Below are 27,692 nucleotides of genomic sequence, written 5' to 3' on the forward strand. Positions count from 1 at the left end.
TTCTCTCTCTCTCTTTCTTCCCCTTCCCTGCTCACACTGTCTCTTTCTCTCTCAAAATAAATAAACTTAAAAAATAAAAAAATAAAAAAATAAAAAAAAGGAAAAGAGTCACCCAGGACGTATGCAGAGCAAAGTAGCCGCTAAGGAAGGTCCTCTGAAGATAACAGCAACGAAAGAAGCATGCAGAGGTCACCAGCGGGCGAGTGTTTACATAACACCACAGTGGACAGGAGGCAGCCTAGACCCACAGAGAAGGGCAGGCCAGATATCAAGCGGGGAGACCTCCGGAAGGCCCGACCTTGTCCTTCTCCCGGAGGTGGCTTCTCACACAAGGCCATCAGTCTCAGCAGACTCAGTAATCTCAGCAGACTGTGAACCACACAATCGTGTCCCCAGTGATCCCATCCCCACTGCCCGTCAAGAAATGCCCAAGCCACAGAGACACGGTTCAGTTCCCTTTGATCTGTCTGTCCAGCTAGCTAGCTCTCCCTCTCGTGGCTTCAGACAATTCCCACCAGATTCCACTGACGACGGGAATAAATGTGCCCCACAGGCTGTTCTCTCTCAAACAGGCCTAACTCCCTGCTTGAGTTCGCCTGGAAAGGGTATTTTGGTACAGCCTCTCCATTTGAGAGGTGGAGACCCAGAGGGGTGAAGGGACTCACCCAAGAACACACAGCAATGGCATCTACCACTGTTGTGCCCCAGGGCCACTGAGTCCTTCAACATTAAAGGAGCCTTGTGTTTGTGACTGCGGTAGAATTGCAAATTGCAACACCTGAGGTTGCCCCTGGGCCATCAAACGCCAGCTAAGGCCCGGGTGAGAGGAAAGCGGGCACTGACTTGGGGAGGGGGCGGTTAGGAAAAGGCCTCAGCCCATCACGGGAAGCGGGAGTCATCCTGGAAACAAGGAACGCGGCAGAGACGGGCAGGTAACAGCAGTGGACCCTGGATGGTGGAAATCTGAGGTGGTCTTTTGCTTTCTCCTTTCAGCTTTGCCGTGTGCTTCAATTTTCTTCACGCCTAAGTACGGATCGTCACAATCAGAGAAAGTAGACCGATGAGCCTGATTCCTGGAGACCCGCTCAGAAGCCAGCCTCAGCTCCCGGGAGTCATACAGGACGTAACGTGCGCCTGGAGAACGGTTTCGGGAGGAAAGAAGCACTTCCTAAGCCACGAAACAGACCAGCGACCGACTCAGCACCCGCCTACCGGCACAGACAACGCCAGACGGTCAGGGCCCCCCCCCCCCCCCCCCCCCCCCCGCTCATCCCTGCCACACGGCATTACAGCCTCAGAGCTCGCCAGGACCTCTGTCAAGAAGTCGCCACGGTCCGTCTGGGTTAGGGGAAGCCGGTGACCAACAGTGCCAGGATGCTCACCGATGTCCTCGCGAAAACGAATGAAAGTTTGGAGAGAACCGGGTAGCAACAGGTCCGGAAAAGGTAAGACTCCAAAAACACGTGGCAAAACCAGAAGGTCTTCTACTCATGGGAGGGAATGCGGGGATCCGGTCACTGACCACGCACACCAGCCACCAAACCCGAAGTGGCGGCCGTGTGCTGCTGAGCACGTGGCACTGTGGCCACACGGGCCGGCCTCCTCCATCGCAGGTACTGTATGTAGCTTTGTGTGTGCTGTGGCCCACGGCAAAGGCCCGCTCTAACAAATTCAGCCCAGCGTGACCGTGTCCCCCCCCCCCCCCCCCCCGCCTCGTGCCAGTGAAGGGTCTTGAGGTCTAATTCACAAAAAAGAGCACCACTTGGGTTAGCATCCTACCTCGCCGGCTGCCCACGACGCAGAAGTCCCAAGGGATTCGATCCAAGCCACGCCCCCAGGCCAACGCCGCTGGGAACCACCTTCCAACGAGGCTGAGCCCCTGTCTCGTCCACAACTCGTACCCCTCGTCCGTCCTGAATCTATTGCTCTTGCGGAGGGAGCAGCATGGAGGGAGGTGACGAGGCCGGCCGCGTTCCTGGGCGGGCGGAAGGAGCGGCAGGATCCGATCCGGTCCCGCACAGCCCACAGCCGCATTACCACTTGTCAGAAAACAGACGGTGAGAGAAACCGTGCCAGCCAGGAGAGACCTGCCCGTGCCGTGCCGCGGACCGCAACGGTCCCACTGGAGACCCCGGCCTGCGGCCTGTCCATGAGGACAGGGAGGCGCGGTGAGCCAACGGTGTGTCACGATCCCGAGCCGACACTGGGCCTATTCACGGGTAAGTGATACAAGCCCAAGTCTGAGGCCTGTGACCACAATCTGAAGCATAGGAGGACAAAAATAGCCCCTCGAGGACTGAGCGCAAAGGCCCCCTTGCGCAAAGCTTTACTGCAGCATTTGCTCCGGGTCCACGGCAGGAAACAAGGACGCACTCCCCAAACACGGGCCCCGGACAAAATAGAAGGCTCGAGTCTGCCAAACAGAATGGAGGGAGGAAAGCAGAGATGGCAGAGGAAATGAAAACACTGTCGTCAAAGAGCAGGAAATGTGACGCCCAAGGAACACGCTGAAAAGCAGCATGAGGAAACTATTAGACCAGGGTGAAAGGTGGGACAGCTGGCCTGGTCATTTCCATTAAGTGAGGTCACAGGGAAAAGAGAAAAGCAACAAAAAAAAAAAAAAAAAGGAAAGAAGAAGGAAAGAATGGAGAGAGTAAAAGAAAGAGAGAGAGGAAGGAAGGAGAGAGGAAGAAAGGAAGGAAAGAAGGGAGGGAGGGAGGAGGAAAGGAAGGAAGGGAGGTGGGAAGGAAGGAAGGGAGGGAGGAAGGAAGGAGGGAAGGAAAGAGGGAAGGAAGGAAAGAAAGAAGGGAGGAGGGAAGGAAGGGAGGAGGGAAGGAAGGAAGGAAGGAAGGGAGGGAGGAAGGAAGGAGGGAAGGAAAGAGGGAAGGAAGGAAAGAAAGAAGGGAGGAGGGAAGGGATGAATGAAAGAAGGAAGGAGGGAAAGAAGGAAGGGAGGAGGGAAGGAAGGAAGGAGGGAAAGAAGGGGGGAAGGAAGGAAGGAAAGAAAGAAGGAAGGAAGGGAGGAGGGAAGGAAGGGAGGGAGGGAGGAAGGAAGGAGGGAAGGAAGGAAAGAAGGAAGGGAGGAGGAAAGAAGGAAATCAAGCGAAGGGAACTCTTCTGGATCATGAGATTTAAGAATGACCCAGCGATTCACTCGTAGGCGTATACCCAAAGAACTGAAAAGGTACTCAAACATTTACATATCGTACATTCGAGTACTGTTGTGTCCTGAATGTTTCTGTCCGCACCCACACTCACACCTAAAAGCACTAACCCCCAAATGATGGTATTTGGAGGTGGAGCCTTTGAGAGATAATTACACTGAGATAAAGTCGTGAGGGTGAGACACCCCCCCCCCCAAGATGGGACTGGTATCCTCATACGATGCAGAGAGTCCAGAGCTCTATTTCTCCTCCATCTGAAGACATGGCAAGATGATCAACAGTACAGGGCTTTCACCAGGAACTGAATCTTGCACTTCCAGCCAGGGACGTTTAAGCCATCGGGTTGACAGGTATTTTGTTACGCGGCCCAAGCTGACTAAGCCAGTGGCACCAAGAAGTGGGGTGTTGCTGTGACAAATACCTAGAGACGTGCAAGCACGTTTGGAACTGGGCGGGTCGAGGCTCAAGGAGTCTGAGGTGCCCACTGGAAATGCGGGCCTACGGGCGATTCTGGTAAGAGCTCAGAAAGAAAAGATGGTTCTTTCCTCTTACAGCTACAGAAATAACCATGAACAAAATGTCGACAGAAATAGCGAGAGTAAAGGCCACTCTGGGGAGGCCTCAGATGGAAAGAAGGAACATGTTCGTGGGCAGTGGGCACAGGCTGTCCTTGATGAAAAGTGGTAGGAAATGGGGCTGAAACTACGTTCCAGGGTTTTGTGGAAGGCAGCCCGCGTAAGCGAAGAAAGCGGATTCTTGGCTGACATTTCTACGCAAAATATGGAACGAGCAGCTTGGTTTCTCCTGACTGCTTATGGTTAAAATGGGAGGAGAGAGAAATTGATTGAAGAACGCATTGTTAAGCAAAAAAGGAACCAGAACCTAAAGATTGGGGCAATTCTCAGCCTATCCATACTGAAAAAAGAAAAGAGAAGAGAAGAAAAAGAAAAGAAGCAGAAAAAGAAAAGGAACAGAAAAGACAAAAGAAAAAGCTCGTTCTGAGAGCTCACTAGCGGTGTGGCTGACGAGCCATTTAATTAGGAGATCAGCGTGGGTGTGAACCAGGAACCGAGTCAGCCACCCAGCAGGAGCACTGCCAATTGGAAACAAAGTGGGGTAAGGTCAAAATGAAGGGGCTTCTTAGATCCTACGGGACTGGACCGTAGAGCTATTTAGCTGTGAACATGCACTGGTCTGCAAGCCAACCCAAGAACGATTCCAAAGGCAATTCAGAGTGATGAGGGCTGGGTGCTCACTTTCAACGTGGGGTGGGATGGTAGGGGGAGTCCCCGGAGCCTTGGGGGCACAACTCTAACTGACAGAGGGATGGAGGGAGATGGGGCCACCCTGGGGGTCCTGAAGGTGGGATCAGCACCCAAGTGGCTTCCAAAGACAGAGCACTTAACCAAAGAGACTTATTTTTAAGGCTTAAGATATAATGGTATTTGCCTCGCTAGGTTTGGGACATGCTTGGGACCCATCACCCCCTCCCTCCTCCTGATCTCGTCCTTTGGGAATCTCTCTTCTGTGTCACTTCATAACTTGGAAGCACACAACGCACCTGGTTTCAGAGGTTCACAGCTGGAAAGGAATTCTGCGTCAAGATAACTCGTATCTGGAGTCTCACCCACACCTGATTTGGAGGATATTTACATGAGACTTTGGACTTTATAGACTTGTTGACGATGCAATGAAGCCTTCTGGGGCTGTTGTGATGGCATGAATGGATTCTGCATACCAAAGGGGCACGAGTTTTAGGGCACAAGGGAGCTGAATGCTACAGACTGAATGTTTGCATCTCACCCCAAATTTGTATGCAGAAGCACCAGTCCCAGTGTGATGGTATCTGGAGGTGGAACTTTGGGGAAGTAATCGGGTTTATCCGAGGTCATGAGAGTGGGGCCCTCCTCATGGGATTAGTGCCCTTATAGGAAGAGGAAAACCAGAGCTCGGGCTCTTCACCATGTGGGGACACAGCAAGAAGGAAAGGGGTCTCACCAGAAACCAGACCAGCTGGCACCATGGGTGTCCCAGCCTCTAGAACTGTAAGAAATAAATGTTCTTGAAACCATTCAGGGGGTGCCTGGGTGACTCAGTCAACTAAGCATCTGACTTCAGCTCAGGTCATGATCTGGCGGTCCGTGAGTTTGAGCCCCACGTCGGGCTCTGGGCTGATGGCTCAGAGCCTGGGGCCTGCTTCTGATTCTGTGTCTCCCTCTCTCTCTGCCCCTCCCCCGCTCGTGCTCTGTCTCTCTCTGTCTCAAAAATAAATAAACGTTAAAAAAAAAAAAACTAAACATTAAACAAAATTAAAAAGGCGGATCCTGTCACCCCTGCTTCCCAGCCTTCCCGCTCAAACAAACAAAAATTATAAAAAAAAAAACAACCATCCAGTCTCCATGGCATCTAGTTCCAGCAGTCCAAGCTAACAAAGAGAAGGATCCACAGCAGCACTACTCACGATGGCCCAAGGTGGAAAAACCCAAATGTCCATCAATAAACAAACGGATAAACGAACGTACATACATGCCATGGAATACTGTGCAGGCATAAAAAGGAATCGAGCCCTGATGCGACGTGCCATGAGCTTCAAAAATATCACGGCAAATAAAAGCAGACACAAAAGGTCACGTATTGGAAAATGCCACTTATGTGAAATATCTAGAATAGGCAAATCCATAAGGAAAGCAAGCGGATCAGTGGTCACCGGGGACCGGGGGCAGGAAGGGCTTGGAGGGTAACGGCATTCGGGGGCACGCAGCTGAATCTTGGAGTGAACTGCTTGGGAACCAGACAGAACACAACCCCGTGAAGGTAGTAAATGCCAGCGAATTGTGCCACGTGAATCTCACCCCGACTCTTTTAAAGGGAGAGATTTAAGAGGCACGACGACTGGACACAATACGCGGTCCTTGATTAGACTGCCGTGTGTTCAGGCCCGCTAGAAAAGACGTTTGGGGACACGAGGGGAGGTCTGAATGCAGGCTGGGCGTCGGGTGATACGAAGAAGCACTGTTAGGTATGATCACGGCGCAGTTAAGCAGAAAAGATGCCCTAACGTCTGAGACGTGCAGTCTGGACGGTTTGGGAATGAAATGTTAGCTCAGGAAAGAAAAAGGCAGTGAAGCCAAGATAGCAAAGTGTTAATGGTGTTAATTGTACGTGACGGGGCCGAGGTATATCGACCCAGGGATTCTAGCGTTTTCTCTGGAAAGGCAAAGGACCCCGAAGAGCCAACACAATACTGAAGGAGGAGAACAAAGTTGGAGGACTGACAGTATGCGACTTTATTTTTTATTTACTTATTTATTTAAAAAAAAATTTTTTTTAACATTTATTCATTTTTGAGAGAGAGACGGAGCACGAGCAGGGGAAGGGCAGAGAGAGCGGGAGACACAGAATCTGAAGCGGGCTCCGGGCTCCGAGCGGTCCGCACAGAGCCGGACGCGGGGCTCAAACCCATTGACTGTGAGATCATGACCTGAGCCCAAGTCGGACGCTTAACTGACTGAGCCCCCCAGACACCCCAGTATCCGACTTTAAAGATTTACGATGGGAGTGCCTCAAAATAAACAAACATTGGGGCATCTGGGTGGCTCAGTCAGTTGGGCGTCTGACTTCGGCTCAGGCCATGATCTCACGTTTGTGAGTTCGAGCCCCGCGTCGGGCTCTGTGCTGACAGCTCGGAGCCCAGAGCCTGCTTCGGATTCTGTGTGTCACTCTCTTCCTCTCTGCCCCTCCCCTGCTCATTCTCTGTCTCTCTCAAAAATAAATAAACGTTAAAAAAATTAAACAAACGTTAAAAAAAACCAAACACTTAAAGATTTACTATAAAGGTAGCTTGTAAAAGAAGAAAAGCATGTCTATGAAATCAGTGTTCCAAATCCAAACACTTTAACGTGTTTTTACGTCGATCATCATGGCGAAATTTAAAGAAGGAAATAACAGAACCCAGGTTAGCAAGGGTATATGCCAAACAAGGCCCTCTCAAACATCACGAAGTGACGAGATGCATTAGAATCATCTTTTTGGTTTGCTGACACATTGGAAATGACTGTCCCCTCTTTAATATCCTATTTTTTTTTAATTAACGTTTATTTATTTTTGAGACAGAGAGAGACAGAGCATGAACGGGGGAGGGGCAGAGAGAGAGGGAGACACAGAATCGGAAGCAGGCTCCAGGCTCTGAGCCGTCAGCCCAGAGCCCGACGCGGGGCTCGAACTCACGGACCGTGAGATCATGACCTGAGCCGAAGTCGGACGCTCAACCGACTGCGCCACCCAGGCGCCCCTGTCCTATTCTTTTAATAAGAAAAGCGACTGCTTCCCCCCTCCAGACCCCAGGACCCCTCCCGGGGACTCCCCCACCCCGGACTCTGGCACCCCTCCAGGGGTTCTCCGCACCCTGGATTCCAGCGCCCCTCCGGGGGGGTCCCCCACCCCAGACCCCAGAGCCTTTCCAAGGGCAAGTGTCGTCTCTCAGACAGATGGTCTCAGGTAGAAAACAGAACTCTTGAGAGCACCACTCCTGCCAGACAGATTTGGCAAGGGCAGCTTTCTTTCCTCGCGCATATTTCCAACCACAGATTTCTCTGCAAGAGTTGAAGGAGGCTATTTACTTCAGAAAAAAAAACCATCAACCCCTGAGTCTCCCAGAACCTTCCAGCACACAGCTCTAGGATACAAAGTTCTGCCGTCAGAATGCACTATTGTGCTCTTTCAAACGTGTGATTCAAGAAAAATGTTGCACTGTTCCCTTTTTGCAGCCTGAGACTTCTGTTCTTAGCAAATATGCTTGCCTGGTTGAATGGAACTCAACAAATTAAGCCATTTCTCAAATGAACTAGATCAGAGGTGGTCAAAATACAGCTCCACCTGAGTGGGGCAAAACGGACCAGTTACTGGAAATCCAATGCCCACCTAATGTCCTAGTGTCATGTCGCCTCGGTCAGGGGCAAAGTCAGCTGTTGAAAGGTCATTTCAGTGTGTTTCAACTCTCTGTGGTAGGAATTAGTTCCCTTAATCCACACAGAACAAGCAAATAAACAGGCACCACGAAAGGCAGTATGTCCTAGTGACTATCTCTTCTTTTTTATTTTAATATTTATTTGAGAGAGAGAGAGAGAGAGAGAGAGAATCCCAAGCAGGCTCCATGCTGCCAGCACAGAGCCCAATGTGGGGCTCAATCCCATGAACTGTGGGACATAACCCGAGGTCAAATCAAGGGTCAGACGCTTAACCAACTGAGCCACCCAGGTGCCCCAGATACACACTTCTAATGTAGGTTCTATTTCACGCAACATGAGGGGCCCCACAAAGTGCCAACTGTGTGTTCTGAAAAAAGCTGCATAAGCTCAGTGTGCCTCAGTTTTCCCATCTGTCAAACGGGGGCGGTGGCATCTTTATAGAGTTGCTATAACTTGATGAGACAAAGCCTGGAATGTATGCCCAATACATGGTTGTTATTTCAGTATTAGATCAGTGATAAAAACGGAGTGGGTCCCTAATTGCTACAATGGTGTAGGTATGTGGATTTATATTGACAAACTCCAGATAAAAATGGGAGTGTAAGGGTGATAGGATTAAAGAGGCTTTTTTTTTTAACCTTACATTTTTTTCATTGGTGTTGCAATAGTGTTAAAATAAAAATTGGAGAAATTATTTAGATGTCCAAGGAAACAGCTAAAAATTAGTTTTCCCTCAGAGGATTTTCATCTTACATCACAGTGAACGTGGCCAATTTAATTACACCGACAAACAACCCAGAGAAACCTGGAGAAAAATCACGCGATAATACAAGCTAATTTTTCATTAGCAATTACTATATGGCAAGCATTCTACCAAGCGCCTTGAACATATCCATTCAACTAGTTCTCTTCACAAGTCTAGGAAGGAGGTACTGTTACTACCTCCCATTTTACAGATGAAAAAACCAAGGCACAATCAACAGCATACACAAGATCAGATGCTGGCAGAGGCACATTCCGCCTCCCAGGCAGCAGGCTGTGCCATGCGCGCCCTGCCCACGGTCCCAGGACTCGCTTCTAGATGCTCCAGACTGTTTGCTGCAGGCACTGAATTTTTTCTAACTTTTAAAAAAATATTTACTTTGAGAGAAATAAAGACAGTGCGAGCAGGGGAGGGGCAGAGAGAGACAGAGGGAGAGAGAGAAAATCCCAAGCAGGCTCCCCACACTGTCAGCACAGAGCCCAATGCAGGGCTCGATCTCAGGAACCGCGAGATCGTGACCTGAGCCGAAACCAAGAGTTGGTCGCGTGACTGACCAAACCACCCAGGCGCCCCTAAGCACCTGCAACTTTTCGGCTGGCTTTCGTTGCGCTTTCTCCCAGCTATGTGAACGGCATCAGCCCACATGGCGGGCAAACTGGCAATGCTCCCACGTGCAGCCCTCGGCCAATGGTGGCCAGGGCAGGTCAGGGATCGAGGCCCCCAGCCTCCTCCCTCTGGCTGGGTACCTCTCCGGTGGCTTCCACGCCGTCTCTGGGAGTCCCCTCCCCAGCAGGACCGAGCCCAGGCGCCCTCACAGGTAACTAACTTGGTGGCTTCCTACTGGAAGCCATTTATCCCCGTGGTCTCTCCTCCCCACTCTCCCACTGGCTTTCCTGGGATCACCTCAAAACCAACAAAAACCAAAAAAAAAAAAAAAACTACCTCTCCAGAAATGTTGGTCTCAAGGTCTGCCTCTGGGGACCTCCAAACCAAGAGAAACCACAGACACAGTCCAGCGATATACTACCCCAACACCCCCCCCCCAAATACTCTAACCATCAGGCTACACTGCCTACGATTTAAGTGAAGCAATAGGGAGTGCTCCTTCAGTGTCAATCTCAAATGTGCTCACCTTTGAAGGACCCCAAGAGTATGCACCTAGCCCTTAAATCATAAACTGGTGAGTGCGGGACTCAATACACGCAATATGAAACGTGGCATCGTGGAGGGCTTGGGAGGAGCTGAGAGCCCCGAGTCGTCACCCAAGGAGGTCTTCTGCTCCCCAAGAACCCAGAAGAGGGTTCTCGCGGGGGATAAGGAGCTTGCGAGGGTGACTCTTGGGCAAACTTCGCTTGAAGGAGCGGAGTTTGGTTTTCTGTCCCAGGCAAGAGGCCAGCAGAGAAAGCTCACAGCTGGTGTCATGGCATGTGTATCATGTACGAGCCCTGTGCTCATCGCTCCACGTGCACTAGGTCACTAGGTCACCTCTAAGCAAGTCCTCCCGGCCGGAGCTGCTATTCACCCCATTGTACAGAGAGGGAGACTGAGGCTTGCGGAAGGGAAGTAACTGGTCTAAGGTGGGACAGCTACTAACTGGCTGAGCTGGAACGCCCAGCAGGTCTCCCTGACTCTGAACCCAAATTCATCACCAATAGGTTATACAACTCCCCGCCCCAGTGATCATTATCAGAAAATCACCTCCCATTGAACCTTGTATTGTATGCAAAGCACTTTAGATAAGTAATGACTGGGCCTCACCACAGCCTACCAGTTAGAATGACAACAGATACAATGTAAGCTTCACACACACATGGCCCTACCAAGTATCACCTGCGTTTTACAGGCAAGAAGACTGAGGCACCAGGAAACATTTCCCTAGCAGGTGCTGGTGCAGAGAGCCAGGGAGGCTGTGCTCTCCCTCGCTGGCTGGGCCACTACGCTCTTCATACCGTGTGCAGAGGGATGCGGCTTCCTCCCCTGCGGTCCCTGCTCAGAGTCAGGGCTCAGGGGGGGCTCCGGTTGATCTGCCTCTCCTGCCAGCTCACAGGGAACCCCCCTGCGGGCCTCCCATCTGCTCCGCCCCTTCCATAACCTGCAAGTTCTCCCAAGTCTTGTCTCAGAGCGACCTCTCCTCACCCTGCCCCATTAGCTTGTAGTTAAATGCCTTGGCCCTTCCTCCCCGCTTACCCTCTGGACCCAGACAGTCTAACCCACCTCCTACCCCCTACTCTCAGGGCCCCCCCCCAAAAGCCCCCTAAGAGCTCGAAGTGAGCAAATCATTAGTCTTATCAAAGAAAAAACACCATGGATTAATCCTCCTTTTTTACCTAAGTCTACGGGGCTTTCGTTCTGAGAAGTAAATTAAATAAATCCAATAATATTTGTTTCCTAACAATCTGTGCTGGCCTCCTGATATTACTACACTCCTCGTTTTGATGACAAGCTCCAAAAATTCTTCAATTATGGCAATTTTAGCTGACTTCCATCTCCAAAGAACCCCCCCCACCAAGTCTCCCAAGGAGAATAAATACACCATATTTCTTTAAAATATGCATGTCTGGCAACTCAAAAGGGTACCATCTGGTTCACATAATTTCTGCATGAGGTTTCTGAAAAGCCTATGGAACATACATGATCCACTCTTGCTGCAACGGAAGCCAGAACATTCCACTGCTATTGTACAAAGCAACTGAGGTTAGCTGAGGCAAAGACTGGCCACGGTCCCTGCGAGGAGATACAGCGTTCAACTCCCTTAGAACACAGCTCACCCATTAAAATACAGATATTTAATCAAAGTCGTGCTAGAGAAGAAAGAGAAACATGGAAATGACATCCCTCTCGAGAATCATTTTTGAGCCCGAGAAGTCAGGAGAGAGCAAGAAAAGCAAATTGGGTCTCTTCCAAAACGAAGCAAAGGAGGAGCAAAAGAAAGTCGGAATAATTAAAACAAGAAGGAAATGATGGCAGCGGAGGGAGCCCGGCCAGGGGAGCAAGCGTGGTCTCCCTGTATGAGGAATCGCAACAAGCTGCACGACAAAATGCCAAACAGCCTGTAACCAGAAGACACGTTGAGGTCCCTGCTTCCCCGTCCCAGTATACTGTGGTCATTCTTCTCCAGCGCTGTAAACTTTGGGGAGAGGTGCGTAACACCAGGGGAGGCATTAGCACAGGTGACTTCTGGGTCCCGGAGTCTCCTGAATTGCACAGTAAGTATATATTTCCAGAGCGAAGCCCCTTCCCAGGTCGCCGGGATGAATCGGAATTGCTAAGTGCTTGGAGAGCTTCCAAAAAAAAAAAAAACGCACAGCCCCATTGCAGATGCACAGCCCGACTGCAGATGCGGACACAATGTTTTTAATGCTCTGGCCAGGTGTTCAAAAACATGCATACCAGCAGACACACATTCCCCAGACTTAACGGTTCGGAGCCAAGGTTGGCAAGCTTTTGCTGCAAAGGGCCAGACAGTAATAATTCAGGCTCTCTGCTGTGGGCTGTCACTTGTCACAACCATCCCACCCTGCCATGAGAGGGCAAAAGTGACCACAGGCAACACCCATGCAAGGAGCGTGGCCGTGTGCCAATAAAACTTTATTTGTGGGCACTGAAGTCCGGACTGCATGTAATTATCGTGGGTCGCAGAATACTGTTTTGCTTTTCATTTTCTTCGGCCATGACAAAAATATAAAAATCATTCTTAGTTCACAATCTGTCCAAAAAAATAGGTGATGGGCTGCACTGAGCCCACAGGGTCTAAAGAGACAGCATCTATTTCCAATGAAGGATGAAGACAACAGCTTGAATTTATGCAGATATTAAAAATCACGAGGAAGAGGGTGGAGGACAGCCATGGATTTATCTCATATGATGGTGACAAATACTGTCCTGTCTTGGAATCACACGGGCCTGACCTTGAGTGCCCGCAAGGACCACTTTCCAGCTGCGTGACCTTGAACAAGTTTTAAACTTGCCCAGCCTTCATTCCTTCCTGTGTAAAAGGGAGATAACAAAAGTACCTTTTTGACAGAGTTACAGTAGCGATGAAGTGAGATCCTGCCTCTAAAAATACTTTGCCCAGCACCCAGCCCCTCTGCAAAGAAAAGCCAGTCTCAATGAGCATTACAATAATACTCATGCGATGATAGACTGGTCAACTGCAAATCGTTTTTCCTGGATACGAAGGTAAGATTTTTAGAAATCCCGACTCCTAATGTATAAAAGCCAAAACTCCAAACAAAGTAGATGGCCAGAGTTCAACACAAAACTAATACAATACAAGGGCATTCTGGTTTGGTACAACACCTCAGTTATCCAGCTCTCGGGAATCTAGAAACCTCAGATTTCTGGAAAAGTTGTGAGCTCGAACTCGTGGAAAAAGAATGCAGCGTAAGTAATCATTTATTCACTCAGCCAGCACCTCCGAAGAATTCTGTGTGAGAGCAGTTTACAGTATCTAGAACGGGGGCCCAACAAGTAACCAAAATAATTTCAACACAATAAACATGGCATTATGGAGCAGAGCAGCGTGCCTCAGGGCTCGGGGAGCGTAAAGGCAAGCAAGAGCTCTGGAGACGAAAGAAGAGTATGAGGAAGCCGGGCCAGGTGAAGTTATGCAGGCTACAAAGATGGGAGTGGAATGTTCCAGACGGAAGTAACAGAGAAGAGACGGATGGCGTTTTCTGCGGGTCTATAATCACTGTGTGTGTGCGTGTGTGTGTGTGTGTGTGTGTGCGTGCGGTCAGGGTAGGGTGGAGGGGGTTGATGGATGCCAGCTTCGAAGCCAGGAACACCCAAGGAACAAGAAGAAAAGAGGCAAGGAAAACACACACGTAGACCACACCTCCCAGGCATGTGCAGGTAAGTGGGAAACAACGGCCATCAGCCAAAGCAGCAGGTTCACGGACGCCCTGTCGTATCGCTCGCTCACTGAACATGCCCTACACGCTCCTTACGTAGCTCCTGGGAACCTTGCCACAGACAATAAAATGCATATAAATGATTTAATTTTTCACTTAACCCATTATTTTAGTTTAGTTTAGTTATTTGAGAGAGACAGAGACAGACACAGAGAGAGAGAATCCCAAGCAGGCTCAGCACTATCAGCACAAAGCCCAATGTGGGGCTCGATCTCAGGAACCGTGAGATCATGACCTGAGCCGAAATCAAGAGTGGGATGCTCAAACAACTGAGCCACCCAGGAGCCCCTTAACCTGTTACTTTAAAAATTATGATGGCAGGGGCACCTGCGTGGCTCAGTCAGTTAAGCATCTGACTTCGGCTCAGGTCATGATCTCACGGTTCATGGGTTCAAGCCCCACGTCGGGCTCTGTGCTGACAGCTCAGAGCCTGGAGCCTGCTTTGGATTCTGTGTCTCCCTCTCTCTCTGCCCCTAACCCACTCACATTCTGTCTCTCTCTCTCTCAAAAACAAATATTAAAAAGTTTTTTTTTTAATAAAAAAATTATGATGGCAAACAAAAATACTGCAAACCTTTTCTCCCTATCCCACAGAAGAACGCGTTTATCGGGCCTGCGCATTAATTCATCCATTCTTAAGAGATTGTATTCCTTACACGGAGAGAAGCAGCACACGCGGAGGCCTTCATAGGTGCTAAGTTCAAGCCCCTGCTCAAAGATGAGACAGCTCTGTGGGCCTGAGAACACGCCTCCGCCTCCCTGGGCTCCTCACTCATCTGGTAGGCAGACGAGACCCCGGGGCAGACGTGGGGACGCAGGGAGGAAGGAGGTCCAGGCGAGCTGGAGAGGATGTTCATCTTTTCTCATTGGTTAACATGGTGAAACTAGCAACCACTCGAACAGGTTGCTGTGAACCTTATGTATGTGTGTTGAGTACCTACCTAAAGTCCGTGCAAACAAAAATCGCTCAATAAACAGACTCTGAGAGAGGGTCTCATTATTCCCTTCCAGGGATGAGGGCTTCAACCCCCCAGGGGAGTTAAGTTACTCTTCCCTGAAGTCACACTTCCCGGCAAACAGGGGAAACCCGTTCCCTCCGCCCCCAAATCCCACCCTCTTTGGGGGCTCCCTGCTAGCTGCCTTCTGGCCCACGCCCCTCACGGGGTTCCCAGGCTGGGGGGGCCAGAAGCTCCTTCATCTTGGCACAACCGCTACTCAAGGGCAGACCCCCCCCCACACCCGGCCTCTGCACGTCCAAGCTTTTCCACCAACATCAACATAGACTCTGCCCTGGAAGGTTAGCCCCCAAATGCTGTAGCATGTAGTTGAATGAAAGGCACAATTAATATACTTGATTGAACAATGGCCATCAAGGGGGAAAAAGGCAAGAAAAGAGAAATTCCTTTATTTTCCTAATCACACACACTCCCGCTACTACACCGGCAAAGCAAAGCTGGGTCTCCCCACACTGTCCCCAAAGCTGGGTCTACCCCACGCCGTCCCCAGGACAGGATGCCAATGCTGAAAAGCAAGAGAAATAAAAGAAGTGAATTCTTGGCTCTTGAGCTTCCAAGGGCCCAAACCCTCGTTATTTATGCCCAAAACCATGGGATTTTATATGCTATTTACCGTCCAAAATTTCTTCTATGCTAACGGTACAACATCACTCATGGCCCAGATGTCATTCTATCATGTTGAGAAATTAGCCCTTAATGAGACATGATAGTGTGTTTTAGACTTGGAAAAAGCATTTGGTCTAAGTTATCAATTTGAATAGTTGGGATCCAATGATGGATAAAGTTCAAGGCTGTTGGTCAACTTTTTTAAATTTCTTTTTCACGTTTTATTTTTTGAGAGACAGAGAGAGACAGCGTTGAGCAGGGCAGAGAGAGGGAGACAGAGAATGCAAAGCAGGCTCCAGGCTCCGAGCTGTCAGCACAGAGCCCGGATGTGGGGCTCAAACTCACAAGCTGTGAGATCATGACCTGAGCCGAAGTCGGACGCTCAACCGGCTGAGCCACCCGGGAGCCCCAGCTGGTTAACTTTTTTAAAACAAATTTTATGAGTCACAAAACATGTAGGAACCACTGTTCTGAGATACACGACTTTTACGTACGACACGCTAATGCTCAACGAGGACACCACACAAGGGGTCTTATCTGCCTTAGAACATTCTAGAAACTACCTTTTCTCGCATCCTCTTCTCAAAATATTCCTAAATAGGTCACTCCAAGCAAGGCACTAGCTCCTCCTCATCTCTTGCCAGTGTTTGCACAGCCGCGTGAGGCTGCCCACTCGTTGCAGAGCCTGCCTTCTGCCACCCTGCCCACTCAGCACTGTCAAATCTGTACCACGACCCGACAGCTCTCTGCCCTTGCACCTGATCATTCCACAGTCCCCACATTATGCCAGCCAAGCTCCTTTGGAGAGCCTGACACGACAGCACACGGGCAAATGCTGAGTTCAGCTCCATCCAATACGCCTTCCAACGAACTTTCCAAGAACATCCCCAGACAAAAAGCCAAGAGCTGCCTTGACAGAAACCACGTTTAGCTCCTAAGCAAGTCCCGGCAATGGCACGGGCAACCAGGAATCACCCCATCTCCTAGTCAAACGAGAAAAAAGCCGACCTGTAGAGGAAACCTTCAAGCAACATACGCTGGTCTAAGACCTTTAAGGAAAAGTTGCCAACCGTTTGGCAATAGACCAAATTAATTCAACACACATGGTTTTCCTTTTGACCTGCATGGCTTTTTAAATTTTTAAATTGCCAAGATTTTAAAAGTAGGACATTTTATACAAAATCTGGATTCTTGGGGAGGCTGGGTGGCTCAGCCGGTTGAGCGTCCGACGGTCCGTGAGTTCGAGCCCCGCGTCGGGCTCTGTGCTGACGGCTTGGAGCCTGGAGCCTGCTTCGGATTCTGTGTCTCCCTCTCTCTCTCTCTCCGCCCCTCCCCTGCTCCCACTCTGTCTTTCTCTCTCTCAAAAATAAATAAATAAACATTTTAAAAATGTTTAGATAATAACAGTGCTATTCCAGCTCTATTCCAAACACACAGAAAGAACCAGGACCCTGCCAACATCCACACCAGTATAGGGTGAGTGGGAAGCCTCGACCTTTGCCAGGCTGTAATGAGGTGACCAAACCCTCACCCCATCCTTAACTCTGGGGTCATGCCAGATACGACCAAGTAGAGAGCTGGGACGTTCATCTCCACCAGGGAGTAACAGCTCCCACTTTGCTCTCACCTTTGGTGTCAGTGGACTATGAAGGGAGCCTCAACTTCCCCAAGGGGTAATGAGGTGCCCCATCCCTCCCTGCTGGGAGACCCGTTGAGAGTTAGGACTCTCACCACCGTCCAGTGGTAATGAGGCCACCCACTCTCACGGCATTGGCTGAGGCCACTTGGGGAGCAGTCACAAGGCCCTTCTACCTGTCCCAGCCAGGAAGGTATCAGTGAGAGGCCCCGTGGGGAGCCAGAACTCCAACTCCTGCTCAACAGGAAGGAGGAGCCCTCACACTGAGTATCAAGAGTTTGAGTGGGGAACCAGGGTATCCACCCCCACTTGGAAGTACCAAGGCAGTGCCGCCATCTTCCCCTGCTGGAGCAGTGGAAAAGAAAGCCAGTAGCAACAGACAATTAAAATAAGACCTAGGTGCATAAAATAATACTTAAAATGCACAGGTTTCAATGTAAAAAATCACCATTGTGCCAAGAACCAATAAGATTTCAAACGGAGTAAGAAAAGACGATCGATAGATGTCACCACCAAGATGACAGAACAATCAAAATTATGTGAGAAAGGTATTAAAAGAGCCAATAAGCAATTAAGACAGTGCTTGAAACTAAAGAAAAAACAGAAAGTCTCAGCAAAGAAATTGAAAGTTCCAGCAGGGGCGCCTGGGTGGCTCAGTCAGTTAAGTGTCCCGACTGGATTTCAGCTCAGGTCCTGGTCTCACAGTCTGATGAGTTCAAGCCCCAGGTTGGGCTCTGTGCCAGCAGCACAGAGCCTGCTTGAGATTCTCTCTCTCCTTCTCTATCTGCCCCTCCCCCACTCACGCCATCTCTGTCTCTCTCAAAATAAATAGTTTTAACAAAGAAACAGATAAAGAACAAAACAGAAATAGTAGAACTGAAAAACACAATAACTAAAATAAAAAGATGCAACCCTCAACTCAACCACAGAATGAGGGGAAAGATGATCAGTGACCTGTAAGGTAGAACAACAGAAATTACCCAATCTGAACAAAAGAGAGAAAAATAAATGAATGGGGGGGGGGGGAGGGTGGGAGGGAGGTAGAATAGAGCTCAGGGGCAGGTGGGCTATCACAAAAGATCTAACATTCATGTCATCAGAATCCCAAAAGGAGAGAGGAAAGAGGGCAGAGCTCAAAACAAAACAAAACGAACAAAACACACACATACTAGAAGAAATAAGGGCTGAAAACTTCCAAATTTGGCAAAAGACATAAACCTACAGATTCAAGAAGCTCACCGAACCCCAAGCAGGATAAAGCAAAAGAAACCCACTCTAAGACACAACATGGTCAAACTTCTAAAAACCACAAGAGAAAGAATTCTAAAAGCATTGAGAAAGAAATGACACCTAATGTATAGAAGAAAAAAACATTCAAATTATAGATTTCTCATCAAAAATCACAGAGGTCAGAAGAAAGTGGCACAATTTTCAGTGCTGGACACAAAAAGGACCTGTCAACCAGGAATCCTATAACCAGAGTAATATTCTTCAGGAATGAAGGGGAAACCAAGACATCCTCAGATGAATAAAAACTAAGAGAATTTGTTGCCAGCAGACCTATCCTAAAAGAATGGCTCCAGGAATTTCTCGAAACAGAAAGGAAATGATAAAAGTAACCCTAGAACATCAAGGAGGAGGAAAGAACATAGTAAGCAAAAATATGAGTAATTAGAATAGGCTCCTCCTCTTGAGTTTTCTAAATTACAATTGATGATTAAAGCAATCACTGATGCTCATTACATCACAACAATTAAATCATAATCACAGGACACTGTCTGATGTGCGTCCAAACATACACAGGAAATAGTCAACACAGAGGAAATATTTAACACAATTATATTACAAATGGAGGAGGATAATGGGACATAAAGGGAGCTAAGTCTACGTTTCACTAAAACTGGTAAAATGATGACACCAGGAGGCTGTGATAAATTATGTAGATAGAATATGATACCAGGAGCAGCCACTGAAAACGCTATACAAAGAGATACACTCAAACACACTATAAAGTTGACTCTTGAACAACACGGGCTTGAACGGCAAGGGGTCTACTTACATGCAGATTTTTTTAAGGGTTGACGGCAAAAGCCACAGAACGTTTACTGAGAACTGTCCACCCCACTCTCCATGGGACCTAAACAAAGAGACTGAGCAGAGGTCGGTCCTGCTGCCCTAAGTGTAGGGGGACCTGGTGGAGGCCGTTAACAGCTCCCCCATGGATCTAGAACTGGGCATGGCTACAGGTCCCCTGGTGTGCTGAGGGGGTGATTGGGTCCAGAAGGTTCCCTGGCCTTCCTGCCACCAGAGTTCTGCACACACTTGGGCTCCAGGGCTGTACCGGGGAAGCCACACACCTCAGCCCCTCCCCATCAGGTGCAGACCCCTCCCACCAGCCATGTCACCTTCCCCAGGCTGGCACATTCACGCATGCCCGTAGCTGCCAGTGGCCACAAGCCAGCGGTACACCTCCAGGCAGATGGGACTCCTGTATTGTACCCCCAGCCCTATGATGCGGCCCAGGGGCCACCCCGGGCTGCAACTGCCTAGCTGAGGCCACTAAGCTGTGAAAGACCAGCATCCTGGGATCACACCTGTCCCTGCTACCACTGTGTACCTCTCTCCCCTACCTGTACACATTTTTTTTCAGTGAATACAAGTATAGTACTATAAACATATTTTCTCTTCTTCATGATTTTCTTCATCACATTTTTTCTCTAGCTTATTTTATTTGTAAAACTCCAGCATATAATACATGTAACATACAAATTATACGTTAATCGACTTATGTTATTGGTAAGGCTTCTGGTAAACAGCAAGCTATCAGTAATTGAGTTTTAGGGGAGTCAAAACGTATATGCAGATTGTCAACTGTGAGGATGCCCCTAACCCCAGCATTATTCAAGGGCCAACTGTATATTAATCAGAATGAAATTCTAAAAATCTTCAAGTAACATAAAGGAAGGCGGGGGGGGGGGGGGAGACAAGAAATAAAAGACAGAACAAACAAAAAAACAAAACAATTAAATGGTATCCTTTAGCCCTAACATATAAATAATTACATTAAATGTAAATGGTCTAAATACACCAATTAAAAGACAGACTGGAAGACGGGATTAAAAAGCATGGCCCTGGTTCAGAGTCTGTGTCTCCCACTCTCTCTGCCCCTCCCCTGCTGGTGCTCTGTCTCTCTCTCTCAAAAATAAATGAACATTAAAAAAAAAAAAAAAGCATGGCCTAATTATATGGTGTCTGCAAGAAACATTTCAAATAGCACAGTATAGGCAGGTTGAAAGTAAAAGGATGGAAAAAATTTGTATCATGCAAACATTAATCAAAAGAAAGCAGAAATGGCTACATTAATAGCGGATAAAAGAAACTTCAGGGCAAAGAATATTACCAGAGACAGAGAGGGACATTTTATAGTGACAATCAATTTAAAAGGGTAAAAATCCACCCAGAAGGCACAGCAACCCTAAATGTGTACATATCAAATAGTGGAGATGCAAATTATACAAAGCAAAAACCGGTGGCAGTGAAAGAGGAAAAAGACAAATGTACACTTCTGTGCAAGGAGACTTCTCTCAACAATTAGTAGAACTTGAAAGAAAATCAATAAGGATATAGAAGAATTCAACACTATTGACCAAGGGGATCTAATCAATATTTAGAATACTCCACCCAACAAGAGCAGATACATGTCATTTTCAAGTGCCCACAGAACATACACTAAGAGGGACCATATCCTGGGCCAGAAAATAAACCTCAACAAATTTTTAAAAGTTGAAATCCCAGAGTGCATTCTCTAATGACAATGGAATCAAACTAGGAATCAATAACAGGAATGTAACAGGAAAATGCCAAGCACTTAGGAACTAAAAAGCACGATTCTAAATAACCAACGGATTGAAGGGAAGGTCTCAAGGGAAATCAAAAAGTATACTGAACTGGGGCGCCTGGATGGCTCAGTCAGCTAAGCATCCAACTCTTGATTTCAGCTCAGGTCATGATCTCACGGTTCCGTCGAGTTCAAGCCCCGTGTCAGGCTCTGTGCTATCACCTTGGGATTCTCTCTCTGTCCGTCTCTCTCTGGCCCTCCCCCACTTGCTCTCTATCTCTCTCTCTCTCAAAAGAAATAAAAAGTAAACTTAAAGTACGCTGAATTGCATGAAAGTTAAAATACAACATGCCAAAGCTAGTGAGATACAGCTAACGCCGTGCCGAGGGGGAAATATGGAGCGCCGATGCATGTTAGAAAAGAGGGAAAATCTCAAAATCAATGACCCGATTTCCCTCAAGAACACAGAAAAATAAAATAAATAACAAAATAAGCCAAAGCAAGCAGAGGAAGGAAATAAGTCAAAATCAACGAAATGGAGAACAGCCAAACAATGGAGAAAACAAAACAAAGACCTGGTTCTTTGAAGAGATCAATAAAACTGACAAACTTCTGGTAGAAAAAGAGAGAAGATACTACCAATGTTAGTATTACTAGGGACCCTTCAGACATCAAAATTATAATACGGGAGGGGCACCCAGGTGGCTCGGTCGGTTAAACCTCTGACTTCGGCTCCGGTCATGATCTCATGGTTCCTGAGTTCCGGCCCCGCATCAGGCTCTGTGCTGATGTCTCAGAGACTGGAACCTGCTTCAGATTCCGTGTCTCCCTCTCTCTCTTCCCCTCCCCTGCTCATGCTCTCTTTCTCTCTCTCTCTTTCAAAAATAAACATTAAAATACGAGAACACTGACTCTCCACACATAAAACTGATAACCTAAATAAAACAGACCAACTCCTTGAAAAACACAAACTAATAAAACCCCCAAACGAGAAATTTCTAATCCCAGAAATTTCTACCAAATGTCTAAAAATCTAATCCTAGAAAATTCTACCAAATGTCTAAAAAAACATTAACACCGATTCTACACAGTCTCCTCTAGACAACAGAATAGGAGAGAATACTTCCCAATTCAGTAACTTTATTAAGCCAGTACCTGATACAAAACTACACAGACAGGGGCTCCCGGCTGGCTCAGTACAGCATGCAACTCTTGATCTCATGGTCATGGGTTCGAGCCCCACCTTGGGCATAGGGCCTACTTAATTAAAAAAATATATATATGTACACAGTACCAAAAAATACCAAAATACCAATATCCCTCATGAATACAGACCCCAAAATTCCATGACAAAATATGAGCAAATAAATTCTTGTATTCCTCTAAATGTATTCTATGTATGAAAAAGAAATATACACAATGACCAGGTGCATTTTATTCCAAGGATGCAGAGTTGGTTCAGTTTTCAAAAGTCAATTAATGTAATCCAGATTACAGAATTATGCTGACATAAAACCCAATCCCAAAAGGTTACAGACCACATGGTTCCATTTATTTCACCTCCAGAATGACGAAATTTAAAGTAAGGAGAAGAAATTAATGGTTGCCAGGGATTAAGGGGAGTGAGATGAGGAGGGAAGTGGGTTTGGCCATCATCTTCAAAGTGACAGATCTGTTCTGCACCCTGACTGTATCAGGGTAAGTAGCTTGCTTATAATCTGTGCTATAGTTTTGCAAAATGTCACCTAGGGGGGAAACAAACCTGTAAAGGTACAGGGGCATTATTTCTCATGACTGCTTATAAACATATAACCATCTCAAAATAAAAAGTTTAAAAATAAACGGGATTATAATGAAAACCAATCATACTGAATTCAACTGTCAAAACATTAAAATATTTGTAATGCGTGTTTTTAAAAAAACAACAACAAACCCAGGTGATGTGATAGGAAAGGTATATTACCTATTTGAATCAGGTGGTCAGGGAAGAATCATGTGATGAGGCAGACCGGTAATCTGTGCTGTGATCTCAGTGACAAGGAGATGCCTTGCAAAGACAAAAGGAAAGGCATGCCACGTTGAGGAAACAGCTACCCCCACAGAAGCACCAAGATCAGAAGAACCTCAGCGCATTAAGGGAACGGAGAGGTCCGTGCGTCTGAGCGTCAGCAGGAGAGGGAAACGGGAGGCCAAGTGATGTGCGTGGCTTCACAGGCCAGAGGAGGAAGTCTGGGTTTTATTCTAAATGCAACTGGAAGCCGCTGAAGGACTAAAGATTTGCAAGAAGCAGAATGATATGGTGTGAGACACAATTTAAAAAGAGCATCCTGACCTCGGTGGGTAGGATTGCAGCCGGTAGGAATAAAGGTCTGGGAGCTGGGCGGGAGGCTCCAGCCGGGAAGGCTGGAGGCCATGGCCAGGACCAGGAGGGGAGAGTGGCAGCGGAGGTACGAGAAAGATGAATGGACTAGGGTATATTCTGAACACAGAACCAAGAGAAAGGACTTTCGGATGAACTTCCTTTCCAAGGGGGGAAAGAAAAAATCATCAAAGAGGACTCTCAGTTTGCCTTTTGTTCTACTTGAGCAGCTGAGCACACACGCACTGGCGTGGTTTACTGAGAGAGAGACCGCCAGCAGAACAAGTTGGGGTGGAGAAAATTAAGGGTTCAAGTGCGGATATCTTAAGCTCGACAGCCTTTTAAATATGCAAGGAGGGGGAGGTGATGTAGGTGGTGAGACGTGTGAGTTTGCCAGGAGTCTGTATTCAGAAGGAGCATCCGGACGAGAATGCAATTTACAGAGTGATCGGCATATAGATTGCCTATACATCCGAGGGGCTGGATAAGACACGTTGGCAGAGTGGAGGCTGAAGAAAAGGAGAGGTGCCCCAGCCAGAGCCCTGGGGCCGTCCTGCATGTCCAGAGGGGGATGAGAATAGCAGTGGAGACTGGAAGAGGAGGCCAGAGGAAAATCATCCAGCCGGGAGCAACAACAGCTTCTGCCAGGGACAAATGCTCTGAGCAGGCAAAGAGAGCATCAGCGGTCGAGAAAGAGTTACCCAGGGCCAGGGGGCAAGGCGCTGCCATCTGATGGACTAGAAAGAAAGCCGGAAGGAACAACACCGGGCCCGGGAAGGTCACTGCCGCTGGTGCGGTGATAAAAACACGTGGGGAAGACCCTGGGAATTGCACGGGAAGACAAGTTTCACAGAAGTAGAATGGTTAGAATTGCAATAAAACCTCCCTAATCCCATCCCCAGTGCTTCCCCCAGACCCTTCCCCCAACTCAACACTTTCCTGGGTTTCTACTGAAAAACAAAATCCAACTGTCCATGTTTTGTTGACGTAGAATCTCCAGGATACAATTGTCTATTATTTAGCCAAATGGAGTAGTGTTTATTTACCAGCAGTTTTATTTCCTGGGTAAAGTATGCCAAGGGGCGCCTGGGTGGCTCAGTCGGTTGAGCACCCAGCTTCGGCTCAGGTCATGATCTCACGGTTCATGAGTTCAAGCCCACATCAGGCTCTGTGCTGATAGCTCGGAGCCTGGAGCCTGCTTCAGATTCTGTGTCTCTCTCTCTCTCTGCCCCTCCCCTGCTCATGCTCTGTCTCTCTCTGTCTCAAAAATAAATAAAAACATTAAAAAAAATAAAAAATAAAATATGCCAATAACAGTTCCCCCAAATACACAAGATCCGCCCCCCCCGCCACCAAAACACACACACTTAACTTTGAGAAATGTAATTTACATTCAATTTGTTTATAAAGCTAAAAAATTAATCTGAAAAAAACAGCCAAAACAGATTCCTGCTTGCAAGTGCCTTTTTAAACCAAATTCCAAGTAATATCCTAAATTACGTTTATTTTAAAGGGAAAAAAGTCACCAGAGGTAAGAAATGTTTGGATTATATTGTCTAAAAAAATCAAAATCAATTTGGCTTGGACATCTATTTTAAAAAAAAAAAAAACTGCAAAAATTTATAGATGAATTTATCAAGCAGTCTATGTGGAAAGGAGCAAGAACGTTTTAGCTCAATATATTTTCTGATGCATCTAAGAGAAAAAAATAAATCATTATGGATTTTGTAAAGTGCGTTTTTATCTTTCTCTCTAACGAGACAGTGAAACAAGAGACATTCATTGCCTCCCTGGAGATTCTCATAATTTACAAAGACTATCCTTCTCTGAAGGGTTTACCCATAAATGGCCAATATGTGCAGTTAGTTGTCAAACGAAAAATGTCTAGGCCCCTTATGACCGCTCATCATTTTTCTGGTTAATGCATTAAAAGAGAAAGGGGGGAGTTACCCCCCAAAACACTGTGTTGCATCCACACATTCCCTCTTGTTGCTGGGTCACAGGACAAAGGTTAAAGGGCACCACCACACAAGGGCAACAAGAAGTAAATTCACCACCATCCAGGGTCATCACTATTAAGATTAATCTGAGGAGAGAAGCAGCAAAAGAGGAAAGATAAACTGCTCTCTAGGGGGCATCTGGGTGGCTCAGCTGGTTAAGCGTCCAACTTGGGCTCAGGTCATGATCTCATGATCCGGAGTTCAAGCCCCGCATCCGGCTCTGTGCTGACAGCTCAGAGTCTGGAGCCTGCTTCAGATTCTGTGTCTCCCTTTCTCTCTGCCCCTCCCCCCCAAATTAAATAAACATTAAAAAAAAAAAAAAACTGCTCTCTAGACTTTCCTTGGATGAGGAACAAGTCTTCTGAAGTCCAGAAAGAGAAAGAATACGGCTATTCGCACAGTGTCTGGGCCAGAGGAAGTACAGGTGAGGCCTGAGCATCCTGCACCAACAATAACCACTGTCAGGAAAACTACCATGAAATAAACATAATTGATACAAGTCAATCAGCGGTAACACTAATGCAAGGACTCTAAGTTGCATTTTTATTAATCAGGCACCATGCTTAATAAGAAACCATAAGGCCATCTCTAAGCAATTTGTATTTTTCTCTAATAACTCAGTCTCTACCCCTACCAGTAGAAGGGCAAATTAAAAAATCCTTCCAATGAGCACTGGGTGTTGTATGGAAACCAATTTGACAACAAATTTCATATATTAAAAAATAAATAAATAAATAAATAAATAATCCTTCCAAGAGGAGAAATGTATTTAATTCTGAACTAGGGACACTTGGGTTCTAAGTCCCAAGTGCTGAAGAAAACAATTAACTACATTTTGTGATCAACTCGACTTGAACTCTTGCCATTTATTTCTCCTTCTTCCTGTTGGTCTCCATGTGTTGCCAAAATGATGCATAATCCCTGGGGTTTACAGTTCTTAATTCTCTGTAAAATGAGGGGAATTTTTCTCCCCCGGAGATAGGTGAGGCACCGAGAAGGAAGGATCAGTTCATCAGGAGGCTATATGTTATTTTACCTTGCCTGTTGTTGAGTAAAATCATCTCCGTTCACCACGGTCCTTCTTCTCTTACTTGCAAAATATCCACTTTACCATCTTTCTCTGACATACTTTACGTGAATTAAGAATTTCATAACTGGGAGGTATTTATTGAGATGCAATTCACATACCATACACGTCACTCGTTGGAAGTATGCAATTGCATGGTTTTTGGAATAGTCACAGAGCTGCGCAAACAAAACTGCCATCAATTTTAGAAAAGAGACATAGCTTCCAAATCCTGTAATCCAAGGTACAGACAAAACGAAGGTTTAGATGGGTTAAGTCACGTTCCCAAGGTCACAGAGCTGGTCAGTGGCAGAGGCAGGCCTGGATCCCTGGGAATTATCAAGCCACTGACATCATCTGGGACTCCTTTCCCCTGTCCTGGGAATGTTCTACATGAATTAAAACCTGCTGTTACGACGCTGCCTGAGATGAATGTCTGGCATGTTTTAATGTCGTGCTCCGTCTTATATTAAACCCAGTGTAATTTCTCCACGAAATCTGTCCCATTGCAAGATTTCTTAGAAAGACTTCTAGAACAGCTAAAAATGTATCTACTGGGCACGCTGACCACAAAATGTGGTTTTTATAAAGCACACAGAGAATCTGTGATGCCTTTCTTTTCAGATAAATGCACAAAAGATCTCAGCTCATGCCAAAAAAAAAAAAAAAGCCTAAATTAGACCCACTCTCATTTTATTAATGGACTGCTTACAGGGGGTGAAACTAAACGACCTCATCGCTAGCATGACATTTCTCCAATGCCAATAACTTGCTAAGATTCCAACCATTCACTCTGGCTAGTGGTCAGAAACCACTTGAGGGACACCTGAGCGGCTCAGTCAGTTTAAGCGTCCGACTCTTGATTTCGACTCAGGTCATGATCTCATGGTTGGTGAGATCGAGCCCTGCATCAGGCTCTGCACTGACAGTGCAGAGCCTGCTTGGAATGCTCTCTCTCTCCCTCTCTGCTCCTCCCTCCCTCCCTCCCTCTCTCTCTTTCAAAATAAATAAACTTAAAAAAAAAACAAACCCAAAACCAACTTGAATCATCCTAGGGCTTATGTCTCCATCATCTCTGAGATGCGCTCCTATGAAGTTCATACCAAATAAATGAAACTCTTCAAAAAAGGAGGCCAGTTCCTTGCCAGAGCTAAGGAAGGCAGTGAAGGAGGCACAGCCTGAGACTACTCTAGCCCTGGTCTGCCCACAGGGGCACCCAGCCTTCCCGCTGCCTAGGCTGAGAGCTTGCTTTAGCTCTTAGCTCACAGCAGCACCTGTTGAAAGCTCCTGCCTTTAAATGCCCCCCCCCCACGCCGGTTTCCATGACATTCTTCTCCCTCCTGCCTTCCACCAGCTCTTTCCTT

The 27,692-nt window shown here is 47.3% G+C and overlaps 1 protein-coding gene across 7 annotated transcripts in view; it reads right to left on the reverse strand.

Annotated features, from left to right (window-relative positions):
* Positions 1 to 27,692, reverse strand: part of SH3GL3 (SH3 domain containing GRB2 like 3, endophilin A3) — a 136,111-nt gene that overhangs the window by 106,744 nt on the left and 1,675 nt on the right. The gene's annotated exons all lie outside the window — the stretch shown is intronic.

This window comes from Acinonyx jubatus, chromosome B3, assembly GCF_027475565.1.
Source record: "Acinonyx jubatus isolate Ajub_Pintada_27869175 chromosome B3, VMU_Ajub_asm_v1.0, whole genome shotgun sequence".
NCBI classification, from domain to species: Eukaryota; Metazoa; Chordata; class Mammalia; order Carnivora; family Felidae; genus Acinonyx; species Acinonyx jubatus.